The sequence below is a fragment of the Hibiscus syriacus genome, unplaced genomic scaffold (assembly GCF_006381635.1).
Source record: "Hibiscus syriacus cultivar Baekdansim isolate YM2019G1 unplaced genomic scaffold, ASM638163v2 tig00002237_pilon, whole genome shotgun sequence".
Taxonomy (NCBI): Eukaryota; Viridiplantae; Streptophyta; class Magnoliopsida; order Malvales; family Malvaceae; genus Hibiscus; species Hibiscus syriacus.
In genome coordinates this window covers 5,341,589-5,355,323 of record NW_024061918.1, presented here as the reverse complement: position 1 = coordinate 5,355,323, position 13,735 = coordinate 5,341,589, and the positions used below count along the sequence as shown (strand labels likewise).

Sequence of the window (13,735 nt, the reverse complement as noted above, 5' to 3'; positions counted from 1 at the left end):
AGTCCTAGATGTACAGCGCCCAGGTTCACTATTAAGAGTATACACAGAAAAGAGATCTAGCAACAAAGACGATGTTTGCGAAGCTATTTACATAAGCTAAAGAATTGTTTCCTATCCTCCCAGCCAAGATATTGGAAGACTTGATGCAACCAACAATGCTTGATGCTGGCCATAACTCAACTAGCACTAAAAGTCCTAATGCTACACATCCAGGAGGTAAATAATGGCTACCAATACCAAGTCCATGTAAGGTGCAAAGGAAAAGTAGTCCGAGAAAACTACTGAAGTTTTACTTTTGGATTAGGAAATTCCAGGCGAAGAAGAGCATATGAGCAGCGATCAACTGCAAGAGAAATCTACTGGTAGAGCTGATGCTCCAGCAGAGCAAGTGGCGGCTCAGTTGCTGAATTTAACTGACACCACAGCTGAAGGAGAAGCCATTGATATTGATGAACCAAAGTTAGATGCAACAACAGTAATTCGTAATGTCATCACTGTTGTTGAACAATTAGTTGTTGCGAGTCAGTCGCAAAGCACTCTCATCGCACAAGCTGCAGACGTAAAGATATTAGTACCAGAAGCACATAAACTGTTATATTCTACAACATCCGTAATTCCAGTCTTTGATACTTTTTTGCAAAAACCACAACAACATCGGCCAGTCAAAAGAGTAAAAGCTCGGTGAAGACAAAAACAACATCAAAGTGTCTCCACCCAAGTGTTCTTAGCCTGCGCAAAAGCTCGAGGAAGCCCACTTAGAGAGTCTTACTTCCCTTCCTCCAATTTTAGTTTAGTTTATTTGTTTTTCTTGTGTTGTTGTTAGTATTGCATGCATTGGGGACAATGCATCCTTTAGGTTTTGGGGGTGTGTTGTGAGGTTAAACGTTGAATTTAGGAATAGTTTCACATGTATAATCACATGGGTAATGGCATTGGATAATTTTGAAGAAATTAATGAATTTGTTAAAGGAATTTTAATGATGCCCAATGATGATTATTACTTGAGATGAAATGCCATAGAGAATGTTATAGATTCTTTTCGAAACTAGGATCCTTAGGATTTTCTTTTAACACTTAGGTGTATGTTCTCAATACATAGAGAATTTAGAAATTTTCAAGCTGTAAATCTCTTATGTTTATAAGATGCTATAATAATTATCTCAAATTAAAAAATAGAGAAGTTTTTAGGAAATAAGTTGGGTAATAGCTCCAACATAGTCTTAGGGAATAAGTTGGGTAATGTTGGTAATAGCTCCAACATAGTGAGAGAAATAAGTTGGAATTCCAACATTGTTGAGGAAATATTGTTGTAGCATTGAATACCTTTAATAAAGTTGGTTTGAATTTTTCTAACTTAGCTAAGTATTGATTGGATACACATATAGTACACACACTACACTTTGAAGATTCTGGTTTTGATGAGATAAAATTGTATTTCCTTATTTGAGATTACATATATGCTTTACAACATTAGCCGAGGGCTGAAGAAGGAACTTTTATGATTGGTTAATTTTTTAAAGTTATTTTGTGGCATTGTTGTTTAGATATTTCATGCATATTTTGCTTGAGGATAAGCGAACACTTAGGTTTAGGGGTGCGATAACTCTCCAAAATAGTTATATGTAGTATCATTTTTCACCTATGTTTAGGTTAATTTGAGCATGCTTAGGAGCATTTTAGGATTAAAATTACCTGGTTTTGAAAATTTTGTATTATAGGAGCATTGTGGGTTGCTAAAGGCTAAAATTAATTTTTACTGTAGAAAACTGTTGTACTGATGTCATATCATTGCAAGAAATGTTAATCGGATGTTTTAACAGTCGTCTAAGCTCTAGATAGTTGGGATAAACTTATGGATTGGGACAGATGGCTCGTGCATCTGTCGTTTGGCTTTATATCACCTGAAACGAGGACGTTTTCTATTGGGATATGAAATTCCTATCCAAGCTATAAAAAAGGAGTACTTTGTGATGTTCAAGAGCCTTTTCAAGTACCCAATTCTCCACATTAAATCTTCAATGAATGGAAGCCTAAGTCCTCTACCAGGGATTACTGCAACACAAGGGAATCTTGCTAGGTAGGTTTAGTGGTAAACGAATCTTCATTCAAGGCCTTCTATTGAGAGAGTGAGTGATTTGAATGCTTAAACCTTTTGTTGGATGATATTTCAAATTTTATACTTTGTGTTAACTTTGATACTCATTTTATGAGCTTAGTTCTTTATGTTTATGGGTAAAAGTACTTATAATCAAATATATAGTATTTTCATTTAAATCTAGAAGTTTCATTCGATTTGCTATATACCTTTGTGAGCATTGATGTTACTAAGTAGCATAGTGTATAATGAAAAGCCTGCAACTAATTGATTAGTGTTGTTAATTCTTGAGTGTTTAAGATATGAAAGTTGTTAAAGTAGTTCAAGAGGTTTTAATCAATGTTGATCGCATAAATTGAGTATTGGAAGTTTACATGAGATTTGAAGTTCATAATATTGTATCCATCGATTTGATAGCTAACCACGTGCTTCCTAGAATGCTATAGCATGAACTGGTGTTTTCCTTTATTTATTTTAACATATTCTCTTTAGCATCTCATATATTTGATAAATCATATTCCTTTAAACTCTAATGATAACACTATGCTCCCTGTGGGTTCGACATCCGTAGTATCAACTGCTATCACTTTGTTACTTAAGCAATACATATACTTGCATTAAATGATATAGCATCTTACGTGGCATCACTTATCTCAATTGAGAAACTAAGTTGGAAAATGTCTTCAAGTGACACAATTATTCAGAAAAAAATAAATTCAGAATGACAACCATAAAATTCATAGACTATGCTCTAATTTGGTGGGACAAATTGGTGAGCACAAAGAGAAGAAACAATGAACAACCTATCAACACTTGGGATGATATGAAGACCATCATAAGGAGAAGATTTATTCCAGTGCATTACCATAGAGACATATTCTAATAAACCCCAAAATCTTAAACAAGGAAATATAAGTGTTGAAGACTACTTCAAGGAAATGGAGATAGACATGATTCGAGCAAGTGTTGATGAAGATAGAGACTCAAAAATGACAAGGTTCTTATATAGTCTTACCCTAAAATTGATAACCTTGTTGAACTGTAGCACTATGTCGAGATAGAAGAAATGGTGCACATAGCCATGAAGATTGAACGACAACTTAAAAGGAAAACTCTAAACTGAGCCAACACTTCTTTAACAAAATAGACACAAGAAAACAACAACTTTTGGAAATAAACTCCTTTGTAAATCAAGTAGCATGTGGATATCCAAAAGCCAAAGAAAACCATAGTAGAGAATAGCCGAGGCAAGGAGAAGAAACAGAGCAGTTTCGAGATAGCAAGAGATATCAAATGTTTCAAGTGCCTAAGAAGGAGACATGTTGCTAATCAATGCCCCAACCAAAACATTATGTTACTTTTGGATAATAGAGAAGTTTTTTCAGACTTTGAAGAAAAAGTTCCTGAAGAAAGAAGAGAAGAAATAATTAAAGAGGAATAAGAAGAAAAGAAATTTGGAGAAGGTGGTGGCTTAATGGTAGTAAAGAGACTCTTGAACACACAAATAGCCCAGGAAGAGCAACAACTAGAGAATATATTTCACACAAGGTGTAAGTTAAAGATAAGGTGCATTTCATGATAATAGATGGTGGAAGTTGTACAAACATAGAAAGTACCGTCATGGTGGACAAGTTGGGTTTACAATGTTTGAATGAAGGAGAAGAGTTAAAGGTGACCAAACAAGTTCTAATTTTATTTTCCATCGGGATGTACAAAGATGAAGTACTATGTGATATGGTTTTGATGCACACAGGTCATACTTTGCTTGGAAGGCCGTGACAATATGATAATAAGGCTATTAACGAGTTCTATTCCAATCAATATGCGTTCCATCGTAAAGGATGCAAGATCACATTACTTTCATTATCACCGAAAGAAGTAAAGCATTATTAATTGCACATGAAAAAAGTGTGGAATCCCTGAAGAAAATACCAACCATTCATAAGTCAAATGATGAATAACCACAAGGTCTAATCTTTTCACGAGAAGGTGCAATAATCCAATGAAAGAAAATGAAGAGTTTAGTACTTTTGTGAAGAGTTGTGATGATTAGAGCCAAGGGACACAATCTGAAGGGAAAGATCATGTTGTTTTAGACCAAGGAATCCAAGATGTAAGTAACTTTTCAAATCAAATGACATATTATTTCATCTTGCATGACGTTTCATATGAAAGTGTTCTCTCAAATGATATATCTTTTGAAAAAGACTTATCCCTGTTGGTATGTGCCTATCCAAAAAAAACCCTATGAAAAGTCTTTGTAAAAAGAAACCTATTAAAGGATGCCTATTCAAGGAGGAACAAATGAAAGAAAAAGGTTTTTGGAAAATGAAAGCTCATAAACCAAAGGACACGAGTGAAGATAAGCATTCGACCATAAGGTGTTATGACTAGAAGAAAGATACAAGCACCCTTAAGGAGAGACAATTCAAGCATATCAAGGATTTTAATTTGAGCATAAATCTCCTCAAACAAGGGGATGATACAATCCCATTTTTGCACTCATTACTCTTCTTTATCATAATATCTTCCTCATGGTTGAAGGCTAAGGGAGTTTTCTTTATCTTTTCATTTCTTTGACCTTTACATTTTATACTTAGTTTCAATATGATATATTATGCTCACATACATCATGTCATCATACATTACTATTTCATATTACCTTATGCAATGCATTTCATGTTTAGATTGTTAATCATGCATAAACATCATCATAACATGCACACTCATTAAGCATATAACAATATAGTAGCCCCACATTTCTATACTAACACTATACTATGCATATGTCATGTTTTACCTTCATTCATAGCTTAATTCATGTTAGTACTATGAGTTTGTATCATTTCATAGCTTATGCATACTCACACTTATTTTATATTAAGTTTATGCTAGCTCATGCATTCACTCATAGCTTGTCTTAGCTCATTTGCATGGTTAACATATGTAGCAACATTCATTTGGAGTGTTTCTAATCTACACAACACTTATTTGATTATATTGTTTATTTACATATGTAAACACAATGGTGAGGCCACAATGGTGAGGCATCATTTGGTAGCTTAAAAATCGAAATGATAGCTTACTCCAAACATAGTAACTCCAATATAGCTTAGAAATCGAAATGATAGCTCACTCAACATAAATGAGATTATTGGAGTTGAAAGGCTATCTAAAGGAGCTGGAAGGAGCTGAAGGGTAGCTGAGCTGAGGTTTAGAGGCAATTGAAGTGTAGCTAAGATAGTAGATGAGTAACTAGAGTGTCACTAGTTAGCTAACTTGAGTATACCTAGCTCAAACTCACCTAACTACTTACTTGACACCCACTTAGGTCACCTAAGCATCCAGTGGACACCATAGCTGAGCATGACATTTTCCTTAGGCTTGGAACACATGATACATCAAGCATGAGGTATGGAGTGTACATGAAACCAAGGAAGTGTTCCTATGCATGGCTACACAAGGGTTTAGCATGTGACATCCTTAGGAGCCCAAATTCAAATGAAAGGGAACATCACTATTCAGACAAAAGCTTGCAACCACTCATCTTGACACCAACTTGAAAATTCTTAAGCACTATTCGTCTAAGCATCATCACCCATCATCTTAGCTGAACCAACACATCTATTTATTTCCTTTGTAATTAAACAAATATGACTTTGTGAAAGGAAACAAGGGCTTTCCAGAAATCACCATGTAACTATTCACCTAAACCCTTCCATTTCCTATTAATATCCTAAGAAATTTGCTTTGTAATAATCAACCTTTGATCATTTATACAAGTGTGAGAGTTATCTCCTTTTCCTTAATCATTTTGTGACTTTATCCACTTATCAAGTGTCCTTACTTGTGGCATCAATCCCTTTATTCTTTACATTACTAATTATGGTTCCTAGATCTCATATCTAGTGGGTCCAAGTCCTTGTTTACCACACCTTGAGAGAGCATATAAAGTATGGGTCTTTACTTCATAGTATAGGTTCTTCTTTGAGTCTTTCTTCAAGATACCTTCATCATATCGCTACCATTATCTTCCATTTCTTTCATAAATCATCCTCATGCTTAACATCACTTAGAACAACCCTTCACTTCATATTTAAAGCCCACCTCCAGCACCCCCTACATCAACTGTCCAAGTCACTCTTATTTGAAGCCATTCACTTACTTTGCAGGTTGTTTGTTTCCTTCCTAGATCCACAATTAAACGTAGGTCTCCCCTACATCAATTAAGGAAATTATGAATATTATGAAAAAATTTATTTAGGAGTTTTCAACTTTTCCTAACAACAGAAAAATTATCTTAAGAATTTCACAAAGAAATTTCAACAACTCTTTAGGATAAACAATTTCTTTTATTTCCTCTATTTAATAGTATACTCAATGGATGCAAACCATCTTTTTACTAGCACTAGTGTCTATCTTTGTTTCAATCATAATATTCAGTATATTATCCCTAAAGAGACCATCCCATATTTATTTACTATGACTAAATTTGGTATTCCACTCAACCAAATTAATCTATACTCTTTTAAATTATTCACTAAGTTCAATGAGAGTTTAAATTGTCATGGTATTTTATAAATTAGAATAGTGAGCATAGTAATGAACAATTCATCAAGTGGGTTTCTATGAAAGAGAGGTGGTGCACTAGGCACACTTAAGTACCAGATCTTTATAGAACCAACCCTAGACATGCACTTTCACACTCATCACACTACTTTTCAATATATCATTTATGAATTCTCTCTTTGTTTAATTAATGTCTCTTTAAAGAATTATGCTTGATACTTTAGTCACAATAGGATCTTATCAAGCATACACATTTTGGGTTCATTATTACTGTAGCTTTAGCCTTATTCCTTTTACTAGTGATTTATCTCATTTCACAATATTTCCACTAAAAATTAAAGACTAAATTAAAAGCTCAATTATTTTAATTCATGTATTTAAAAAGCATAAATTAACAGGCATTAAGTCTAAATAATTGGGCTTCGCATGTAGAATCATAATTCCCAAATAGACTTGTTCACTCTCACCATATTTGTAACTTCAATCCATGCATCATCATCTTCAACCAAAAAGGGCCAAAATCTATCGTGGCACTCACCTCATTTAAATTAACATCTCTCTTGAATCTGTTAATTATGCACTCAAATAATTATTTTACATCATTAGTCTAAAAATAATAATTCACTAACAGTAATAAATAATTGATTTAATTTTATATTGAAATATTATCTTTTCAATCATGTCTCTTCATTCCTATTTTATCAATTTCTTCTTCAACTCAAAATAATCTTTGGCGAATAAATTTCTAATTATCGCATTACCTTTATAAATTTCTTTAAAAAAATTATTAGTAAGACACAAAACATGGTATATGACCATAAAATTTACCAATGGTATTAACAACAATACCTTAAAAAAATTAAATAGCAATTAGTATAACTGATAATATTCACTGCTTTAAGCAAATTTTTTAATTGCTATTAATTATAATCATCATACGGATCATCAACTGGAACCTTTAAAAATCATTTAAAGCTTGTCAGACACGCAAGGATAATACAAAAGAATGACTCAAGCATATATTCGTCTATAGAAAACTAATTCGTATAAACCAGAGGACTTTTTCTTATCCTTGCTTCAACACGTTTAATGACTATAAAGTTTTAACAAAACCATATTAGTAAAATGATCTTTAAAGATTCTAAGCTTTATGAACAATTCATTAAATATATACTCCCTCTGGCCCACTAAAATTGTCCTTTATTAACTTGTTAAAAGTTAAAAGTTAAAAGTTAAAAGTTAAAGTTTTTAAACTTTAACCACAATTATTTTAAATATTTAAAAAAATAAAATTTTATAAAATATATATTTCAAAACTACTTAATTGAAGGTTTTTAAAATGTATTTTTCATATTTTTATCAAATAATAAAATTTAATAATAAAGAGTCAAAAATCAAAAAATTTAACTAAAAGGTAAAAAATGGACAGTTTAAGCGGGACGGATGTAGTGTGTATATATATATATATTCATAATCTTTAAACACCGTAGCTGTCAAACTAATTAGGCTTATTTCAAAAATAAGTGTTCGAACTATGTATTGAAAAATGTTTTAGTGTCTAAAAATATTTTCGTTGAAAATAGGGGTCTAATGTTTCAAACGATATATTTTTAGGTGTCTGGACGTTAATTGCCGTTAAATATCTCCGTTAAGTGATACGTGTTACGTACTGATAATTTTGAGAATTATTTTTTTTAAAATATTTTTGTAAAAAAAACCACCCCTGCGTGCTCTCGTTCTTTCCCCTTCCCCTTTTCCTCCTAAAAGACGTCGGCCAGCCAGCGCTTACCATCAACGCCACCATCATCATAACCGACGTCGACTTCCGATCAAACCTCCGTTGGCTTTCATCGTAATATGCTATCGTTTGACATGGAAAAGCATTCAAAGGTTCATCGGATTTTACGCCACCATAGTCGTTGTTCATCGATTCCGGCTGATTTCGATGTCCATAAGCTACATTGCCGCCACCATTCAAACCATCGTGTTATTTTGATCAAAACCCAATTGTTCGACGACGACGATGATGGCCGGAGACTGTTTGAGTTAAGAAATTAAAATTGAGAATTAGATATTTGGATATTGGGGATTTTAGATTTAGGGATTTTGAAGGACGAAGATTGATCAATGGGTGGGTGGCAACGGGTTGATGATTGTTCAAAGATGACAATGGTGGCCGAAGATGGCCAGCGATCATTGGTAATGGGATTGAAATGAAAGATTTTAATTTTTTTAGGGTTTTTATTACAATTTCAGTAAAAGTTGGGTTTTTATAAATAAATTAATTTTTTTAATTAATAATAAAATTTTTATTATTTAAAATTAAAAAGATAAACGACAAGCACCTAAAATTATAAAAGAGAAAATGTTAGACACTTAATTTTAACGAAAAATTCTTTAGATACTAAAATATTTTTCGAGACATAATGTGAATACTTATTTTTATATTAAACCTACTAATTACTATAAACAGTTTATAAACTTTTATAGTCTGATAAAATTCTATGACATAGCTTTTCATTATAAAACTTTAACCGAGACTTCTATAACGTTTATAAATCTTTATGTCCCCTTTAAACATACCAAATACTCATAATTCTACCAACTGTTTTTTTTATACAAAAAGTCACTAATTTTATTAAAATAGAAAATATCTAGAATTACAATGAAGATTTACATGTATAACATAAACGTGAAATAAACAAAATTATAATTAGTATATTTTCCTATAACCATTAACACAAAAACTAGCCACCTAGATCACACAATGACCAAATAAGAAAAATGTTAAAAAATGTAACCAAAAAGCTCGGACAAAATAAAGATATGAACAAATCTGATTGCAGCGGCAAACAAATCACAAAAGAGGATGAGGTTATTGAAGGTCACTGATAAATCGCAAATCAGAGTCAAACGACGTGAAAAACTACCCACGAATGCAAAATGCGTATCCAAATCAATATGAGGTCCAAAGTAAAGAAGATATCATTATAACAAATAAGCGTTATCTTGATCAACTGTGACAATGTCAAGTCCAACCATGAGAAAAAAGATAAACGAAAACAACAGTAAAATTCTGTAAACTACCAAAAAGCAGAGAAAATTTGTCACAAAGACAGAGATAAATGTGCCACAATAACAGAGATACATGTCACAAAGACATAATTATTCTTATTAAAAAACTAAAAAAAAATAAAGAAAACTGACGGACTACAACTAACATCAAAACCGATGTCGCCGTAGGTTAAACAAAATTAAATAAGAAAAAAAGTTGAATAAATTAATAAAATTGACATAAATTACAAAAAAAAAAAGAGAGAGAAAGGAAAGAAGGTTCTACCAACTGTTTTTATAATGCCTAACTTTTAAACTCTTAAATATTTTATATTAGACTTTTATATATAACGTTTGGGAAAAAAGCGTTCCGTAAGTTTTCAACCGTTTGTCTAACTCAAAACTAAGGCATTATAAAACAATATTTTAATAAAAACCATTTTGAAAACTGCTTTAATGACCCCAAAAGAAAACCAGAAGCAGATCAAAAACATGCTCTCCAATCCCAGTAAATTCACCAAAACATTTACTGAAGTTGCATGTTATAATGATATATAGTTGGCAGATAATAAAATAATTTAATTAATTCTATTGAAAGAAAAATTAATCAAATTTGAAATAAACGATTATGATACTGAATAAGATCATAATCATCCATAATTCATATCAACCTGCACTTAGCTGTTCATAATCATCTGCCTATAAAGTTATAAATTTATTATTAAAACAGACGGTTTTGGCAAACATTAATATTTGTATAATGAACAATAAGAAATAATTTGAGATACATACCAGTATCTCATATTAACTTCGGTAACCAACAACTACGAAGAGTCAAACTGACAATTCATTCCCATCGTGAGAACTGCCATCAAGTTTCAACAGCAGTTATGAATTCGATTTTAAATTATTGGAAATTAGACTACTGCAAAACAAAGTAATAGCTTTGACTGAAAAATACTAAATAAATTTTCTCTCCATCTTTTGTCACTGCCATATCAGTAGCTCCTCCTGTAGTACCAACAGTCGCAAATGTGTCTTACATACCAGTCAACTCACCTATGGTAGCTGTTGCTGGTTCTCATCCAGAGGTTGGAATGGGCACTTTTGCGCCTCGTTCCTCTACGCCTTCTAAGTTTGTCTCTTATGGTAACATATCAGCTGCAACTGGTGTCAGTTGTTCTCAGTTTTCTCAACCTGTATTTTTTTTATAAGCTTTTGTGGTTTCAAATAATCTCAGTCTTAGATATTTTATTGTTTCTCATTTTATCATCCAAAGTTCTTCCTTGAGGACTAGAAAATTTACTTGGTTGCATTTGAAATCTGTCAAGCTGTATATATATTAGCGTTCTATTTCAAACCATAAGCTATTGATCAATATTAATTTGTTTAGCTTTTAATTGTGTCGCTGCTCAATTTCTAATGCAACAAAAGATTTTTGTCACTTGGCTGTTGCCTGTTTGAGTCTTCATATGATGATCATGTCAATCATTCTTGGACTATAAGAGTTGTTAATATGTGCATTGGTGAAGTATTTCAAATCCCTATTTTATTACTAATATTGGTTTCATTTTTTGGCTTTAGATTGTTGGGCATATGGGAAATAGAACCCAGCCACTTAGATACGCTGGTCAATATCATCCTGTTCAGGCTGCAACGGCATATTTGAATCCAAACTCACAGCAGTAAGCAAAAGAAGGAACTTGCTTCGGTCCCTTTATTTGCCTGCGTAGGCGGAGCAGGAATTTAGATAGTCGTTTTAACGTTGATAAACTAGTCATTTTGATTTACTAATCTCTCTTTATCTGTTCCTTTTGATTTTCTAGGTTATGTTTGGACATGGACAGCTGATTTGCTTACCTGTTTTTCATGTAAGATGATCAACCTGCAGACAAAAGAAACGACATTGTTATATCATTAAAGCACTCTAACATGATAGTTTCCGTGTGTCAAACGAAAATGTAAACTATTTTCTAGAGTTCCTCTTCTATTTAGGTTGTCGAAGAACGGAAACATTTTATTTCTCTTCATTGCTAAATTGCCTTATGTTTTGTACGAAGGATTTGGTTCCAAGTGCAGCAGCTATCTTCCCGGAACCCGCAGGCCTTCCGTTGAATCCACACCATGTCCAATATCCAAAACACCAAGGTTTACTGTTGCCTGCAGTAAAAAAGTAGGATGCAGTAAAACATTGTGGCATTGTCTTTCCCCCCCCCCCCCCTAAAGCTCCTTGTGATTGCAGGTAATGCGGCGGGCCACGCATTGCAGCTTTGTGTACCTCAACCTTTCATCGGCGGCGGACAAGCACCAATGGCGATGCCAAGCCATATTCCATATTTGCAAGCTGCTTTCCCGGTTAGTCGTCCCCTACAAATCCCTGGTTCTAATGCACTATTTAGCACCAACCTTCCATGAAATTGTCCCATTTTGTTTTGTTTGAAGGTAAATAGAAGTTTTGGCCTATAAATTTTCATCCTTTAAAAAAAAAAACTCGAAAGGGTTATCCATTTTGCTTTTGTTTAATTTTGTGAACAATAAGGCGCGAGTCCATAACAGCATAGTGTACTGAAAACCACAAAAATGAAAATGAAGAGAAGGGAAAGATTCATTTTTTTGTGTGTAGTTGTATATATGATATTTTGGTTTGATTCAACTTCTCTAAGCTACAAAAATTAACACATTCATCGTAGTATATTTTTATAATGCAATTTATTATAATATTCATCTTACATGAAAATAAATGTATATATATAATTAAATTAAAATAAAAGTTTCATTATATCAAGATAAATTTTATGTAAAACTAAAATTCATTTTTATAAATTACAAGCATGAGTTTACTATATTATGATACATATTATTGAAACTACAAATATTAATATAGTTAAAATTCAAAGTGTTCACTTTGAAGTGTGTGTATATATACATAGATAACATTAACCTAATATTTTAACTATACTAATTGAAAATTAAACAGCCTACACACCTAAAATTCAACATTTGATGCTACTACCAACTTGTTTAATCCTTATGTTATGTTGTACCATAAATGAGTATCAAGTTATTATTTTTCTTACTTGCATTTGATGCTACTACCACAATTCATGCTTAGTATTATCAGCAACAAACATCAATCGAATATAGCCTAAACATACTATCACACCACAACAATTTCACACATGAGAACTTGAAGTAAATTAAGGCAAGGTTTATTGATATATTAATTGGTTACAAGGGTGCAATACTCTTGAATTGAAATTCGTTTTTATTGACTATTTTAGAAGGATGATTAATTATTTTTTATTCAAGATAATTACATAATTTTTAAATGATGAATTGTTACAAATAAAGCTTACGTTTTTGTATACATAGTGTTGGAGCAATTGTGATAGTGTATTCACATGGAGATGTTAAACTATTTTTTCTCAAATATAAAATAAAAATTTTCAGCTCCTAAATTGTGAAATTAATTATGAATTATTTTTACCGTACCAAAGATAATTCTTGAGAAATTTATAGAGGAAACATTCCAGTTACAAATTTGTTTGTCAAAGATCATTTTGAGTTGAAGGTGAAATTGAAAAAGATAGAATGAAGAGACATGATTAAGAAGATAAGAGATTATTACTATTAATTCTTTATTACTATTAGTATATCATTTTTGAGATTAACATAGTATAATCTTCATCTATGTTTAGAATTAACAGATTCAAGAAAGATGTTAATTCAAATGAAGTGATTGTCATGTTAGATACCAAGACCATTTTGGTAAAGATGATGATTCAAAGATTGAAGTTGCTAGCATAGTGGGAATGAATGAGTCTATTTGGAAATTATGATTCTACCTACGAGGTCAGGTTATTTAGATTTGTTGTGTGCTAATTCATGCTTTATAAGTACATGAATTAGTATTAACGAGCCATTAAGTTAGTTTTTAAAACTTAATGAGTATATTATGAAATGAGATAAACCACTAGTAAAGAATAAGATAGTAAAAATATACTAAAGCTAAGACTA

At 32.1% G+C, this 13,735-nt stretch overlaps 1 long non-coding RNA gene across 1 annotated transcript; it reads left to right on the top strand.

The window, feature by feature from the left end:
• The first annotated feature begins 10,690 nt into the window (after window positions 1–10,690).
• On the top strand, window positions 10,691–12,131 carry LOC120139380. Its single transcript, XR_005517632.1, has 5 exons — window positions 10,691–10,917; window positions 11,303–11,403; window positions 11,545–11,589; window positions 11,779–11,866; window positions 11,961–12,131. It is a non-coding gene; the product is annotated as an uncharacterized LOC120139380 (long non-coding RNA).
• Window positions 12,132–13,735: the final 1,604 nt, after the last annotated feature.